The sequence below is a fragment of the Monodelphis domestica genome, chromosome 4 (genome assembly GCF_027887165.1).
Source record: "Monodelphis domestica isolate mMonDom1 chromosome 4, mMonDom1.pri, whole genome shotgun sequence".
Classification (NCBI taxonomy): Eukaryota; Metazoa; Chordata; class Mammalia; order Didelphimorphia; family Didelphidae; genus Monodelphis; species Monodelphis domestica.
Genome location: NC_077230.1, coordinates 24,849,807 through 24,866,883, shown reverse-complemented (window position 1 = coordinate 24,866,883; position 17,077 = coordinate 24,849,807).

Sequence of the window (17,077 nt, the reverse complement as noted above, 5' to 3'; positions counted from 1 at the left end):
CCAACATCAAGACTCTGGAATTCCATAGCCTAGGGCAGTCTGTGCTGAGCATCCTGATCTGTGTGGGTACAGAGCAAGGCCAGGAGTCCCAGCTGTGAATCTTGAAATTTCTCAGACTTGTGAATGTTAAAAAATTCCCCATTGGGGAATTCTCCATTGGAACAATTCCCTACTGGGCCCATTCCCCATTTGGACAGTGAGAACTCTACTTAGATCAGAAATGAGAAGACCTCTACTCCACCCATACTTAAGACTGCTTTAGGGGAGAAAACTCCTTGCTGAAACAATGAAAAATACTTACACCCATACTTAAGCCATGCCTATTTTTAGAATTAATGCAAGGGGGTGCTAAGTACCTATAAAGGTCAGGCAACTTGTGAATTTACAAGGAACAAAGAGCTGAGAAAACTTACTCAGAACTTTCCTGGTGTGAATTACTCAAAAGTTCACACCTTCTTAGGTGTGATCTAAGAATGGTCTGTCCTTTGAAAAACGTCTACTGTGATTGGTAGATGTAAGAACTTAGGGGAGGTGACAAAGGAGAAAATACCCTTTAAAAGGAGATGAAAAGCTCTCTCTGGAACAGTCAACTGGGAAAGGCTGCCTTGAAGGGTCTCTCTCAAGACTCTCTTGGGGACATTTCAGATTGAGGATTGAGCTGGTGAAAGCAGCTGAGATGATGCTGGCCTGGTGTCACTAGAATCCTTGCTTGGACAGATATTGTGGTGGGTGATTAGGACTGACTGATCTTTTTCTTTTAGGGCTTAGGCCTGGGTTGGCTAGGGCTGCCTGGGCCGGCCTATTCTTTTCTCAGTTATTTCCATTTTTCTCTCTCTCTCTTTCTTTGATTCCTCATTGTATTATTAATTAAATTCTCTATAAAACCCAGTTAACTTGGGTATATTCATAATTGGGAATATTTCCCTGGCGACCACCTTATATTTGATTTAAAACAAGACACTGTAGTGAAAACATATTTTCTGTGGTCACAATTTACTCAAATTTACAAATAGCAAGGCACTGACACAGAAGTGGACAGTAAAAGCAAAGCAAACTCCCATGAAGTCCAAAAGAAAAATGTGAATTGGACTCAGATCCTGGAAGATCTCAGAAAGAATTTAAAAAACAAGAGAGGCAGAGGAAAATTGAGGAAGAGAAATGAAAGCAATGCAATAAGAAATGGGCCAAATGAAAAAGGAGACTCTAAAGCTCACAGAGGAAAATCATTCCATTTAGTATTGGGCAACTAAAAGCTAATGACTTCATGATACATCAAGAAACAATAAAACAAAATTAAAAGAATGAAAAAAACAAAAGAAAACATGAAATATACCATCAAAAACACAACTAACCTGGAAAATAGATCCAGGAGAGACAATTTAAGAATTATTGGACTACCTGAAAGCCATGATCAAAAAAAAAAAAATCCTGGACATTATAGTACAAGAAATTATCAAAAAACTGTCCATATATTCTTGAATGAGAGAATAAAACAGAAATTGAAAGGATCCACAGATCACTTCCAGAAAGAAGTCCTCAAATGACAACTTCCAGGAATATGATAATCAAATTCAAGAACCCCCAAGCTAAGGAGAAAATATAGCAAGCAGCCAGAAAGAAACAATTCAAATATCATGAAACTACATTCAGAATGACATAGGACTTAGCAGTTTCCACATTAAAGAATTGGAAGGCATGGAATATGATATTCAGGAAGGTGATAAATCTAGTTTTACAACTCAGTCACCTATCCAGCAAAACTGAATATATTGGGTCAGGCCATTTAATGATATTGAAGATGTCTAAGCATTCCTGAGGAAAGGAAAAGACTTAAAATTTGAAGTCTAAACACAAGACTGAAGAGAAGCCTAAAAAGATAAATAATAATGAGAAACTGAGGAGTTGAGAGATTAAAGAACTCCTGATGATGTGATTTTTCTGGCTGAGACTCATCACAACAGCAATGTTCTAATTCTAGACAAAAAACAATTCCTACTCACAAGGACCTCACAGTCTAATGGAGGAGATAACATGTGAGGAAAGATATACAAACAAACTATACTGGATAAATTGATTGATTATTGATTGGTTGATTAAATAGGGAAAAATCAACAAAGGGAAAGCATTAGAATTGAGAGATTAAGAAAGGCTTCCTGGAGAAGGTGAGAATTTAGCTGGTACTTGGAGGAAGTCAGAGGAAGCTGTAGGCAAAGATGAGAAGAGATAGTATTCCAGGTACAGGGAAAAGCTAGAGAAAATGCTCAGAGCCCAAAGAGATGGAATGTCTTACTCAAGGAACCATGGAGGCCATTGTTATGTTGCCAAGGAGGGTGATAAGGAGGGAGGGAGTATGGAAATGTGTAAAAAGTCTGGAAAAGTAGAGGTGGGGCTAGATTATGAAGGGATTTGAATGCCAGAGAACTTGTTTTCATTCAAGAAGTGATAGAGCGTAATGAAGTTTATTGAGAAAGGGGAGTAGGATGGAGGGGACCATATGTGATGGGAAGGTAACATGATTTTACTTATGCTTTAGGAAAATCACTTTTGTGGATGAATGGAAGATGGATTGGAGCAGAAAGAGACAAGGCAGGCAGACCCATCAGCAGGCTATTGTAATAATTTAGGGGTGAGGTGGTAAGGCTCTGTACTAGAGTGAGAAGGGGGAGTGAATTCAAGAGAAGAGGCAAAGGTGAAATTGACAGCCTCTGTGTGTGTGTGTGTGTGTGTGTGTGTGTGTGTGTGTGTGTGTGTGTGTGTGTGTACTGGATTTGGACTCAACTCCTGAGTCTATTTCCTTGTCTGTTAAGTGGGAGGGGAAACATTAGGTGACCTTTAATATCTTTCTGCCTCTGAATCTGGTTTCCAAGAAATTAAAAGATAATGTTGATCCTTTCTTTTCAATCAGCTGTGCTCTTCCTTCCTTTCTTTCTTTCTTTCTTTCTTTCTTTCTTTCTTTCTTTCTTTCTTTCTTTCTTTCTTTCTTTCTTTCTTTCTTTCTTTCTTTCTTTCTTTCTTTCTTTCTTTCTTTCTTTCTTTCTTTCTTTCTTTCTTTCTTTCTTTCTTTCTTTCTTTCTTTCTTTCTTTCTTTCTTTCTTTCTTCCTTTCTTTCTTTCTTTCTTTCCTTTCTTTCTTCCTTTCTTTCTTTCTTTCTTTCTTTCTTTCTTTCTTTCTTTCTTTCTTTCTTTCTTTCTTTCTTCCTTTCTTCCTTTCTTCCTTTCTTCCTTTCTTCCTTTCTTTCTTCCTTTCTTCCTTTCTTTCTTCCTTTCTTTCTTTCTTTCTTTCTTCCTTTCTTTCTTTCTTTCTTTCTTTCTTTCTTTCTTTCTTTCTTTCTTTCTTTCTTTCTTTCTTTCTTTCTTTCTTTCTTTCTTTCTTTCTTTCTTTCTTTCTTTCTTTCTTTCTTCCTTCCTTTCTTCCTTTCTTTCTTCCTTCCTTCCTTTCTTTCTTTCTTTCTTTCTTTCTTTCTTTCTTTTTTTCTTTCTTTCTTTCTTTCTTTCTTTCTTTCTTTCTTTCTTTCTTTCTTTCTTTCTTTCTTTCTTTCTTTCTTTCTTTCTTTCTTTCTTTCTTTCTTTCTTTCTTTCTTTCTTTCTTTCTTTCTTTCTTTCTTTCTTTCTTTCTTTCTTTCTTTCTTTCTTTCTTTCTTTCTCCCTTCTTCCTCCCCCCTTCAATTTTTTGTTATTTGCTATTTGTTATATGACATAACTCTCTGGAAGGAGTAGAGCAAAGGACCTTAGAAGAAATAATGGTGCTGTAAAAAACTACATAAATAAAATATCATGTCAAATACAATAAAAATATTGTTGAATTAAATCAAATAGTCAGTTATTTTGAAAACATTGTTACTCCCTGGTTACTAAAATGACTATCTCACTGAATTGATCTATTTTCACCCCCCCCCCGAAGGAGTTTATTTGTAGTTCTAGCCAAAGCTTGCTGTTTAGCATACAGGTGTTTAAAGTAAAGATTGGAAGAAAAGACTGAAGAATAAATCAGTAAATGGGACAACTAGGTGGCTCAATGAGTAGAGAGTTAAGCCTGGTGTCAGGAGGATCTGGATTCAAATCTGACCTCAGACACTTCCTAGTTTTGTGATCCTAGGCAAGTTAGCCCTTGCTGCTCTTCTGCCTTGGAACTAATACTAATGTCAATTCTAAGAAAGAAGTAAGGGTTTAAAAAAAAAGTATGAATCAGTAAAACTTTGAATGATGGTTCTTAGGTAAATTTCCACAAAGATGAGAACAACAAATGTGAAGATAATTAAATAATTCACATTTATGTAGCATTTCTATAGGTTTCTAAAAGGTTTTCCTCTCCACAATGCTACATAATATATAGTGAGAGCATTATTCTCGTTTAACAGGTAAGGAAAATGAGATGCCTCTAGCCCATACCCACCCAGTTTTTGGAAAGCACACATATTTTAGATTTGTTCCCAGGTCTCTTGACTCTAGATATACTCTTTCCACTATACTATGATGCAAAGGAATCCATGTAAAAATATGATATTAAGAATCAGAAAACTAATTGAATTGAATAAAGCAGTTCAGTAAAAATATATTTCTTAAAAATTACAAACACATAGTCAAGCCATATGTTGAATAAGCTTTTTTTCTTTTCTTTTTCTTTTCTCTTTTTAGAAATATGATCCAGTTTTTCTATTAAAAGCTTTATGTGTTGTTTGATTTAGAGTGTGATAGGAAAAAAAATATAACATCTTGGATAGGGATTTGTTATTCCACCTTAATAGTCATTAAATTAAAATCTATTAAACCAAACAAGGAATTCTATTTTCTCTGTGTTATGAAAACAATATAGGGTAAATTTTCTAAGTGGCACAAGGGAATTATATGTGCTGAGTTCTTGTCATTATTAACATGAATTGTGTGTGGCGCTCCCTACCAAAATCTACTTTGTAATGACCATTAAATAAGACTTCCTCCAGTGGAAAAAAAACAAAGAAAACTGCAGTAAAACTGATTAGTAACTAGGGGCTCCACAGACTGCGGCTGGCAGAATGAGGGTGTCTCTTATGCTAGAGAGGTATTCTCTTTTCTTGTCGCTCTCTCACTTAATGTTAATGAGTTATGTGTGTCCATCAAGGGAAGAATAGACTCCTTAGACAGAATTCTATGTAATGGAAAAAAAGGTTTCTTTCCCAGCATAAAGGCTTTTTGTGTTTATTTGTTAGAAATACAACATACAAACTCATTTTTTAAAAAAAATGTTGATTAACAATGATGCCTTTGTTCACTTTTCTTTATCTCTATCCATGTTGCTTAGTGCCCATTAATGGTGATGTCAAATGATGGCAGGCAAGGGAGAGAAAGGGGGAAAAAAAACCACAACCCTGAATAATCATTGGAAAGAGCACTTTCTGAATGAGCTGTAATTTTGTTCTCAAGTAGGATTTTCAAGCCTCCACAAAGTGAAATCTCTGTCTCTTGGGAAGAGTAGGCACCCCGTCCTCGTGTCATTCAGAGCTCTTGTCTTGCTCATACCTCATCATCATTGTGACTGCTACTATTCTAGTTGAAAAGATATTAGATCCCTAGATGACAGACATGGCTCAGTTGTGTAGATGGGCTACGATATATTGGACTGCTGTTTAAAAAAAAATTGGTCCAATTCTTGGCTCTCAAAGCATTTAAATCTATTGATCACTTGGGCAGCGACAAAAGGCTGCTTGCTTCCCTTCTTTCCCCCATTCCTGTTTGCTACCACAAAATAGATCTCACTAAAATCAGTGTAAAATAAAGACTGGTATTATTTGTGATCAAGCTCCAGGGAGATTCTATAATTCCATGGGTGATAGCCAACTTTCATTAAACGTCATAACCAAATGATGGATAAGTGCCAGAAACAAAAGTCATAAACACGAGTGCAACGAGAGATTGTCCCACAAGTTACTGGAAGAGTTTCATAGGTCAATAATGGTTACTGTGAGAAACCTCAACTTAAGCTGGGTTTATATGAAACTAATTATTAACTAGTTGATTTCTAATTAATTTAGACTATTTCCACAATCTACAAACTGTTATTAGTTCATTTGAGGGGTGGGAAGATCTGTCTCTTTTTGACTGACAAGAACATCCTCACTAAAATTGCCGTGTAGAAACTAACTCAGTTTTCCAGAAGTATAAACCCTGGGACCTCACTCTACTTTCCCATGTTTTTTGTTTCTCTTAGATAACAGTATTCTCTCCCTTCTTCAATGATCCTATATTTGCTTCTTTTCTGTATAGATGCCCTATCCTTCTAGTAGCATATAAGTTTTTTTCTTGAAGTCAAAGTCTGCTTTTCTTTTTGTCTTCTTATGCCTACCACATGGCACAGTGCCTGGCAGAGAGTACATACTTAATAGATGCTTATTGACTAATAAGTGCTTTTTGGTTTGAGTTGAGTTGAATAGAATGGAATGGAACCGATGGAAAGACTTGAAGGGTCTTCTTATCCAGAGCTGGGTGACTTTTTTGAGGACAAAAATAGTTAAATTCAGAGGTCTATCACTAGAAGGTTGGCCAATAATTGCATTTTTAAAAATATTTAATTACACTTGAAAGATTACCAACAATCAACATCAGGGGAAGGACTGTCCAATACCAATGAAACTGCATTCTCAGTGTCGTAGCGAGTACAGACAAAATAAAGAGCTGACTGAATTTTTCATTTTTCAACTGGTTCATCTGAATTGTGTAGAAACAATTTCAACGAACTCAAACAAAAATCTAGTCAATATGCCAAATCTAGACTGGCTAAATTTTTTACTGAATTGGCTGAATATTGGGTAATCATATATATGTATACACATATACAAGTAGTTGTTATATGTGGTATTAATAATATAATATTCTACTTAATCCTTTAATAATATGTAATTTATCTTGCATAAAGGGCTCCTGATCAAATCACTTCACAATAATATAATTAGTATAATTATCAAATCCCAATATAAAGTTGCAAAACTCCTGCTATTACATTGTTTGGTTAATCTTCTATTTATATTTCTATTGCTATGGAACTGTTGCCGTAAATATCATTTTTGTCAAATGCTGAAGTTCTGTGGAACCAGTAGAATATTAGTTCTTGATAGCAGGGAGATACTGTTTTTTGTTTCTGATACATAGTATATCCTTATTAAATATTGGTTTAATTGAACTGAATTGGACAAAATCCCAGCTAAGAGTACCCTCCCCTGTGTCTTTAGAGATGCTAAATATGTGTATGGGCAGAAAATGCTCTTTTAGGATTAAATAGCCCAGCCTACCATCTTACCATAGCCTTCCAACCCAAAGGAAAGAGATTCCTTGAGTCAAGGTCCATCATTCGGGGACCCTTAGTCTTATCCATGAGCTCTCTGTGCAAGCTTGCTGCTTCCTACAAACACATCTCTGTCTTGCCTAGATGACGTCAGTGAGCAAGTGAGAAGTGTGTATGTGCAACATCCTGCAGATGTTGGGGTGCCGACTTAGTTTGTAAAATCTACACTGTGTGCACTTTTAGGATTTGCAATTGGTAAGCTTCAGTTGCACTTTTTAATTTGCAGCACAGACTGTATGTAGCCTTCTCCGTGGAAGGTCTCTGAGGAAAATCTAATAATGTCATAACCACTTGTATTCAAAAATTATCTGCCTTGCCTCTAGCAAGCTATTTGTCCCATGAGCTTTATTTATAAACATTCCCACAGATAAGGCATCTGTTTCTTAGCATTAATTTCAGATGCTAAATGCATGGAGAATGCCTGACAGAGAAGACTTTAAACTAGTGGGCAGGCAAGGAAGAGCAGGTAGCATATGAAATGTGTTAGGAAGGAGGCATCCCCACAGGCCCTAATAAAGTAGGCAGATGGGAGAAGGAGAGGAAATAGTCATTTCATTACTGAATGCCATTGGAGGTTTGGGAGTGCCAAAAGGGAAATGGACAACCCTTGAAGTGAAAGCATTCGCGATATGCCATCATCTGGGTAGTAGGAACAAATGAGGTGTAGAAATGAAAGGGCCAGAAAGAAAAGAGAGGCACTGTGTTTACATGAATCAAAACAAGCTGCAGGGATTAGAACGGATCGGTTTCTTGTTCTGTTTTCTTAAAAGAAAAGTCACATGTGTAGCATTTTATTTCTTTATTTCATATTTTATATATTTATATATATTTTATATAAATATTATTTATTTATTACACAGAAAAAAATGTGTACCCTTTTTTTAAACCTTACCTTCTGTTGTTTAATCAATACTGTGTATTATTTCCAAGGTAGAAGGGTAGTAAAGGCTTAGGCAAAGGGGGTTAAGTGACTTGCCCAAGGTCACATAGCTGGGAAGAATCTGAGACCAGATTTGACCCCAGGACCTTCCATCCCAAAGCCTGCCTCTTAATCCATTGAGCCACTTAGCTTCCCCCCCAAACCCCCCTGCCATGTGTGCCTTTTTGTGCTGGTCTTTTGTACCATCTTCAATAAAAACAGAGAGAAAGTTGCTCCTTTTCTGGTTTCCATGATGTCTAGCAGACCTCTTTGGGGAGGGAGACATCAACGGAAAAGGCCATTTGTTGAACATCAAAAAGATGTCCTCTCTTCTCCTTCTATGATATTTTGCTTGGGGAATCTCCTATTGATTCTCTTATTTCTTATTATCTTTATGGTAATCATTATCTCTGACCTACTTGTCTAACCCTAACATCTCACTTGACTTCCAAATGCCTACTAATTTCTCAAATTTATAAGGAGCGAAGTCAATTATACACACACACACACACACACACACACACACACACACACACACACACACACACACAAATTAAGCCATTCCCCAATTGACAAATGGTCAAGAGACATGAATAGGCAGTTTTCAGATAAATCAAAACTATCAATAAGCACATGAAAAAGTGTTCTAAATCTCTCATAATTAAAGATATGCAAATCAAAACAACACTGAGGTACCATCTCATACTTATCAGATTGGTCAATATGACAGTAAAGGAAAATAATAAATGTTGGAGGGGTTGTGACAAAATTGGGACACTAATGAGTTGTTCGTGGAGTTGTGAATTGATACAACCATTCTGGAAGGCAATTTGGAACTATGTCCAAAGAACTTTTCGGTCATACCATTACTGGGTTTGTATACTGAAGAGATGATAATGAAAAATGTTTGTACAAAAATATTCATAGCCACACTCTTTGTGGTGGCAAAAATTGGAAAATGAGGGGATGCCTCTCAATTGGGGAATAGCTGAACAAATTGTGGTACATGTTAGTGATGGAATTTTATTGTGCTATAAGGAATGATGAACTAGAGGATTTCTATATGAGATGGAAGAACCTCTAGGAACTGATGCAGAGTGAAATGAGCAGAACCAAGAGAATATTATACACAGAAAGTGAAACAGTGTGGAACAATACAATGTAATGGACTTTGCTAATACAAAACAATTCCAAGGGATTTATGAGAAAGAATGCTATCCACATCAAGAGAAAGAACTGTGGGAGTAGAAACACAGAAGAAAAACAAATGACATCATTTATTTATATGAATATATGCTTTGGGGTTTTGATTTTTAAAAATTGCTCTATTGTAAAAATGAAGAATATGGAAATAGGTATAAGTGATAACATTTGTATAACACAGTGGAAGTGCTTATTGGATCTGGGATGGGGGGAAGGAGGGAAGGTAAAAAAATGAAATATGTGAACATGGAAAAACATTTTAAAAGTAAAAATAAAATTTAAATAATAGCTTTCTGGTTGGTCTTACTGCTTCTATCATCTCATTCCACCTGTATGCCACTTAGTACTCAAATGAATCTCTCTCAAATACAAATCTGCTTGTGTTGCCCACCTATCAACAAACTCAGAGGACAATATTTATTGGGAGATTAGGTTAGATAGATGGGTTTCAGGCTGTAATGAGCCTGGGTGTTATCTATAAGTGTTGGTGGGTGCCTGAGGGTTTTTGAGCAAGAGAAATAAAGTCAAGAACCATTTAAAGTTTTTGAAACTATATCACTAAAAGTAGCATTATAGGGAGAAATAGAAGGGTCTAAAAGAGATCTGTATTTCAGACATGCGGGTCTATAAGAAAAGCAAGGACATTCAAGTAGAAATGTCCAGCAAGTAGCTAGAGAAGTAGAACTGAAGCTAGGGATAATTGATGAACCAAGAACTGAATATTAATGGGGAGAACAAACTAACAAACAAACCAGCAAGCACCAGGAAACAACAGGTAAAGAACTGGGAAAAAGTGATTTTGGATGCAGAGACTATCTCTTTAAAAAAGCAAAAACATAAATATATAAATAAGAATATAAAAAATACAGAATTAAAAAGGATAGAACTTGGGTGTAATATGCCTTAGAATATAATTCTACATGAATAAGAGTATGTATGTGTGCCAGTGATATATAGTCCAATGATGTCTATATTTACTAGAAGCTCATAGGTGTAAAAGCTTCAGATACCATGCTTTATACTGTGTAGGCTCATAGGAAAGATGAAACAACTGGGCAGATTTCAGCGATACACCAAGTAGAAATATTGTCAGTTATCTGGTATGTCCCAATTTTGCTCCCAGAAAAATAAAACAAACCACAGGATTTAAAGCTGGAAGGGATCTTAAAGTTCATTTAAAGGAAGCCCCCAAAGTGAAATTATTTGCTCTAGCCTATATAAGTAGTAAGAAACGGCATCAGATTTTTGACCTCAAGTTATATGGTTCCAAATTTGTCACTCTTCCTATTAATCCAAGCTTAACCTCTGAAGGAGCTCAAAAATCCAGACAGATTTTTCTGCCTGATAACTGTATTAATCAACAAATCCATCATCAAGCATTTATTAAACCCTTAATATGTGTCAGGTACCGCTAGATAAGCTTTGAAGATAGAAATAAAAATATAAAATAGTCTGTTCCCTCAAAGGGCTTACATTCTAATGAAGAAGATGACACATGTATAGACATTACAAGATTGATTCAGAGTACATGAATGGATGGATGAAAAAGTATTTATTTAGTGATGAGTGTATCCCAGGCAGTATGTTAAGTGGTGGGGATACACATATGAGCAATCAAAGGGGTCCCTACTCTCGGGTAACTTGCATTCTAATAGCAGGGGAAAGGGTTGTGCAAATGATAGTAGCATCATCTGGAAATAGCAGGAACTAATGTGAGATCAGTCATCCAACAAATATTTATTAAGCACCTCCTAGGTACCAATCTCTATGTTAAGTATTGGGAGTACAAAATGGAAAAAGAAGACAGTTTCTGCTCTCAAGGATCCTACAATTTAATAGGGGAAGAAAACACATAAAAGGAAGCTCAAAAAGTAGGAGAGGCATTGGGAAAATACCCAACAGGAGAAATGACGGAAAAGTCATAGAAGCACTAAAGTAGTTTTAGCCAAGTGAGAAATGAGATATTTTGAGTTTCCTCCTTAAATGGAGGTTTCTGCATTCTTGCTTCCACCCTCCAATCAGAGGAATAGAGGGGGAATACCAAGACTGATAGGATCTTGCAGGATGCTGGGGGTTTTCCCGATAATAAATTTCCTGGGCATGTGGAAGCCTGTTTCCTGGTAAGGTGAAGGCTCATCTCTCAGATCCATGACTCCAGGAGCAGAGTCCAGAGGATAGAGGTCTTAGTGGAGAAAGCACCAGCAGATGAGGGGACTGAGAGAAGGCTCCTGCATGATATGTAGCCTGAGCTCAGTCTTAAAGGATGCCAAAGACTCTACAAGACATTGTGGAGGGGGAGAGCATTGCAGTCATTGCAAAGGATGGGAACCAAAGACAGAATGTCATCTGTGAACAACAGTACATGGTCCAGTCTGATTGGGTCATAGAATTCACAGAGAGGAATAATGTACAAAGACTAGAAAGATAAGATGGGGGCAAACCTTGGAAGAGCTTTAAATACTAAACAGAATATTTTATATTTGATATTAGGAATAATATGGAACTACTAGAATTTACTGAGTTGTTGCCAGAGGATGAGGGAGAGTAAAACGTGATCAGACATTTACTTTGGGAAAAAAGAAAAAAGGGGGGGAAAGGGTATGTGTGCAAGTAGGTGGCACAGTGGATAGAATGCCAGGCTTGAAGTAGGGAGTCAAATCTGGCCTCAGACACTTCCTAGCTATGTGACCCTGGGCAAGTCACTTAACCCCCATTTGCCTAGTTTTTGCTGTTATGTCTTAGAATTGTTACTAACATAGAAAGTAAGAATTTAAAGAAGGAAAAAGTCATTTTGTAGCAACTCTGTGGAGAATAGATTGGAGTGGGGAGAGTCTTGAGGCAGGGAGTTCATTTAGAAGGCTAAGTGGGCCAGTGGATTGAGATCCAGGACTAGAGATGAGAGGTGTTGGGTTCAAATCTAGTCTCAGCTACTTCTTAGCTGTAGGAGCCTGAGCAAGTCACTTAATCCCCATTGTCTAATTCTTACCACTCTTCTGCCTTGGAACCAATAACCAATGATTCTAAGATAGAAGGTAAGGGTTTTTTTTTTTAAAGATTACTATAATAGTCCAAGAGAGATGTCAAGAGCTTAAATTAGGGGGTGGTTGTGTGAGTGAAAAGAATGAAACATGTATGAGCGTTGTTAGAATGGAAGAAATCACAAGATTTCACATTCAATTAGAGGAATTGGAGTTCGGGTTAGCAACTGAAATTGCCCTATGAGACGGTGATCTCAACAGGGACAGGGAGTTTGAAGAGGGATAGTGTGACAGTGATGCACTTAAAATTGTCTGATATTACTTTTTTAAGCCCTTACCTTCCATCTTGGAATCAATACTGCTTATTGGTTCCAAGGCAGAAGAGTGGTAAGGGCTAGGCAATGGGATGAAGTGACTTGCCCAGGGTCACTCAGCTGGGAAATGTCTGAGGCCAGATTTGAACCGAGGACCACCCATCTCTGGACCTAGCTCTCCATTCACTGAGCCACCCAACTGCCCCCTGATATTATTGTTTGATGCCATTTTAAAATCAGAAGACTTCAATATGGGGTCTCTTCAGCTAAGTAGACGCCCATAGAAACATATAGGCAAAACAGACAGCTGCACTTTTCTGCCGTTAACTGGGTGTCAAGTGGACAAGGCTTGCAGTTTTTGATGGGATGATCTTGATCTACTGCAGGGATCCTGAATTATTCTCTTCCTGCTGCCTTAGTAAACGTTAGACTCACCCCCAAGGTTGTGGTCATGATAAAGAAACTCCCTCCACCCAAGCTTCAGCCAAGCATGCTATCTCTAAGGCATCCTGGAAACTTTGGCTCCGACTCAGTGGTTGGAAACTATGGCCAAAGGGCTATAAAACTGTGCATACCCTTTAATACCACTATTGCATCCCAAAGAGATCCTAAAAAGGGGGGAAGGACCTATGTGTACACAAATATCTACAGCAGCTCTTTTTTTAAGGAGGCAAAGAATTGGAAATGTGGGGATGTCCATGAGTTGGAGAATGGCTGAACAAAGTGTGGTATAGGGTGGTGATGGAATACTGTTGTACCCTAAGCAGGATGATTTCAGGAAAAGCTGGAAAGATTTACATGAACTGATGCAGAGTGAAATAAGCAGAAGCTGGCAAATGCCGTATGCAGCAACAGCAATACTGTATGATGATCAATGGGGATAGATTTAGCTACTCTGAGCAATAGAACGAACTGGGACAATTCTGAAGGACTTATGACAAAGGATGCTAACTACCTCCAGAAAAAAAATGACAAACCACTGGAGTCTGAATGCAGGACTATTTTTCACATTAGTTTATTTGTGGTTTTACTTTGGGGTTTTGGTTTTATATGAATATTCTCTTACATGTATAACTCAGATTGAATTGTTTACCACCATCTCTGAGAGAGAGGTGGGAAGGGAGGAAGGAAGACAATCTGAATATTATATTTTCAGAAAATGTATATTGAAAATTGTTTTTATATGTAATTGGGAAAATAAAATGTCTTTGAATAAAAAAAAGGAGAACTCTATCTTATATCTGGCATAGATTACACCAAGTTCATTTTTATGGTATATAATCTTATAACCTGAACCCTGACTTTGAGTATGTGCCCTCTCTAATACATGTCTCTCCCCCCTTGTCTGGGGAGAGTTTTTTGCATATGAATAAAAACCACTGTCTATTAATATTATCATATAGGGTATGTACGTGCTTTATTTGCCTGTTTACGGTATATTATATAATATTGAAGCTCATGATTGCATCATTTCTTGAGAATCAGTTTTCTAGAAATCTTTAACCCAGATATTTGCTTGAATCTGAGCCATGAGATGTCAAATAATTTAGATATATTTTGGTGTAAGCATTAGGCCACCCTTTTTCTCCTAGATACTTCCTTTTCTCTGGGTTTTGAAACTGTTTTGATAACCTCCCAAGGGTTTAATTATCATCTCTATGCAGATAATGTGCAGATTATCATTGCAAATGTCCAGCCATGATATCGCTATCCTAAGCTTGAGTTCTACATGTACTTTTTAGATATGTTGAACTGCATGTCCTCATCTCAAATTCAACGTGTTCAGTCCTGGAATGGAGCAGATATTCCCTCTCGGTAAGGATCAAGGTTTTCTGCTGTTCTTCTTTTAGAGCCTTGAATCTACCTTTCTTTATCAGGTCCAATCTGTTCTTGCCTATACAGGCATGGTTGACTGGAGCTGCCATCTCGGGGCATCATCAGGACGCCAGTGAAAAAGTCCCAAACCCTGAAATCTCCAAAGTCCATAAAATCCTTCCACATCATGAGAAAGTTCTTCTCCCTCCATCTCATCCCTACCCAATCAGTTCCTATATATCTTCTCCATTGGCAGACAGTTGAATCTTTGGGTTTCAAACTGGTTTGCCATTTTATTCAACACCCTTGGTCAACCTCCCCTCTTCCTTGCCCTCCCTATTTCCTCACCATCAAATCCCTCTCGGGGCTCTCCTAGAGCATTCTACCACTAAGATCTTAGACAATCTCTGATTGCAACTAGCTTGCTTGTTTTATACAAGACCTGTAGGGCAAGAGAAGTCCCTCAACATAAACACATTTCCTACGCAATGTCCCTTCAGTTCATTCAATGACTTTAAGACACCTAAATTGATCAGACTTTTCACACTTAGTTGGAAGCCTAAAATGGATTGATTCAATGTAGATAGGTCTTCTTGTGTCTATTCAATGTATGTAAGTCCTGGGTCAATTAAGAGGGTTTCTAGCTGGCCAAGGAATCTGGAGATGGCATCTTATAATTTGCTTTGATGACCTAGTGGCAACCAGGTGGCCCAGTGGATAAAGTCAAGAAAACATTCAAGATGGATTCCAAATATGTATTAGTTCTATGATCCTGGTCAAGTCACTTAATATTTATCTGCCTCAGTTTCCTAAATGATAAAATAAGGATAAAAATAAACTTTTTTCTTAAGGTTGTTATGAGAATCAAATGAGATATCCTTAAAGTGCTTTGCACAGTTCCTGTCTAAGTGCTTAATAAATATTTGTTTTCTTCCTTCTAGTCCTCCTTCCTTTAAATGGAAAGGGGTAATTGTCTAAGCTGGCCCCTATCTTTACAAATGCAATGACCAGGGGGTAGTTAGGTGGCTTAGTGAATAGAGAGCCAGGTCCTCAGATCAAGTGATCCTGGGCAAGTCATTCAACCCTCACTTCATAGCTCTTACTGTTCTTCTGCCTTAGGAATAATGCTTAGTATTGATTCTAAGACAGAAGGTAAGGATTTAAAACAAAACAAAAAACAAAGAAAAGAAAATAAATACAATGGCTAACCAAGATTCTAGAAGATCAATAAAGAAGGTTGTTTCCCACTTACTAACAGAAAGATCATGTTTAGAGGTTCAGAATGTTAGAGACTGATAGTTTTGTATACAATAATCTTTTTCTGTTCATTCTATGTGCAAACACACATAAAAAATTTGTTATAATTTTATTTATTTTGTAAATATTTCCTGATTGCATTTTTTAAAATTCAAAGATATTTTATTTTCCCAATTACACATAATAATTTTTTAGCATACATTTTTATAATTATAAAATCCAAACTGTCTTCTTCCCTCCTCCTACTCAAAGATGGTAAACAATTGGATTTGGGCCACAAATGCATTTATCATGCAACATTTCCATATTGATCATTTTTGTAAGAGCACACTCATACAAAATCAAAATCCCAAAATAAAACTGTAAATACAGTGCTTTGATCCACATCCATCTGACTCCAACAATTCTTTCTTTGGAGGGGAAGAGAATTCTTTGTCATAAGTCCTTCAGAATTGTCTCAAATCATTGCACTGCTTAGCGTAGCCAAGTTTTCATAGTTGATTATCATACAGCATTGTTGTTATTGCATACAATGTTCAACAATTTCTGCCTATTTTGTTCTGCATCAGTTCATGCAGATCTTTTCATTTTTTTCTGATGCCATCTTGCTAATCATTTCTTACAGCACAATATATACCACAATTGATTGAACCATTCCTTAACATCCCCTTCAATTTCCAATTCTTTGTCACCCCAAAAAACGCTGTTATAAATATTTTTGTACAAGTATGTTCTTTTCCCTTTAATTAAAAAAAAATCCACAGAGAAGCAAACCTGCCCTCAAATACTTCCTAGCTGTGTAATCCTGGGCAAGTCACTTAACCCCAGTCACTGAGCCTTTACTGCTCTTCTACCTTGGAACCAATAATTAGCATTCATTTTAAGGCAAAATAAAGGTTTTTTAAAACTTTACTGAGAAGATACAGCATGGAAGCTCATCCCTTCCCATAATTTTTTCTAGGGAAAAAATGTTAAAATGTCCCTACCTTTCTACATCTCTTTTAGGGCTTCTTTCTTCTTTCCTTTTAGCAATCCTGCCCTCCCACCCAGTCAGTGAGTGCTCCGCACCCTTAGGTTGCTTAGATCTTCTGGGTCCGCCTCCCTGGAAATCATCAGATGATGCAGGCTTTTTCGGACCATCCTTCAACCAAACTTGCCTGGTCGTTTGTCCCCTCAGGACCTTGCTAGATGACTGCCTGTGTAATCTGATAAACAAATTAATTTTCCTTAATTAATGGTGGCTAGCTCACATGTTAACTCTCAGACAATATTTGTCT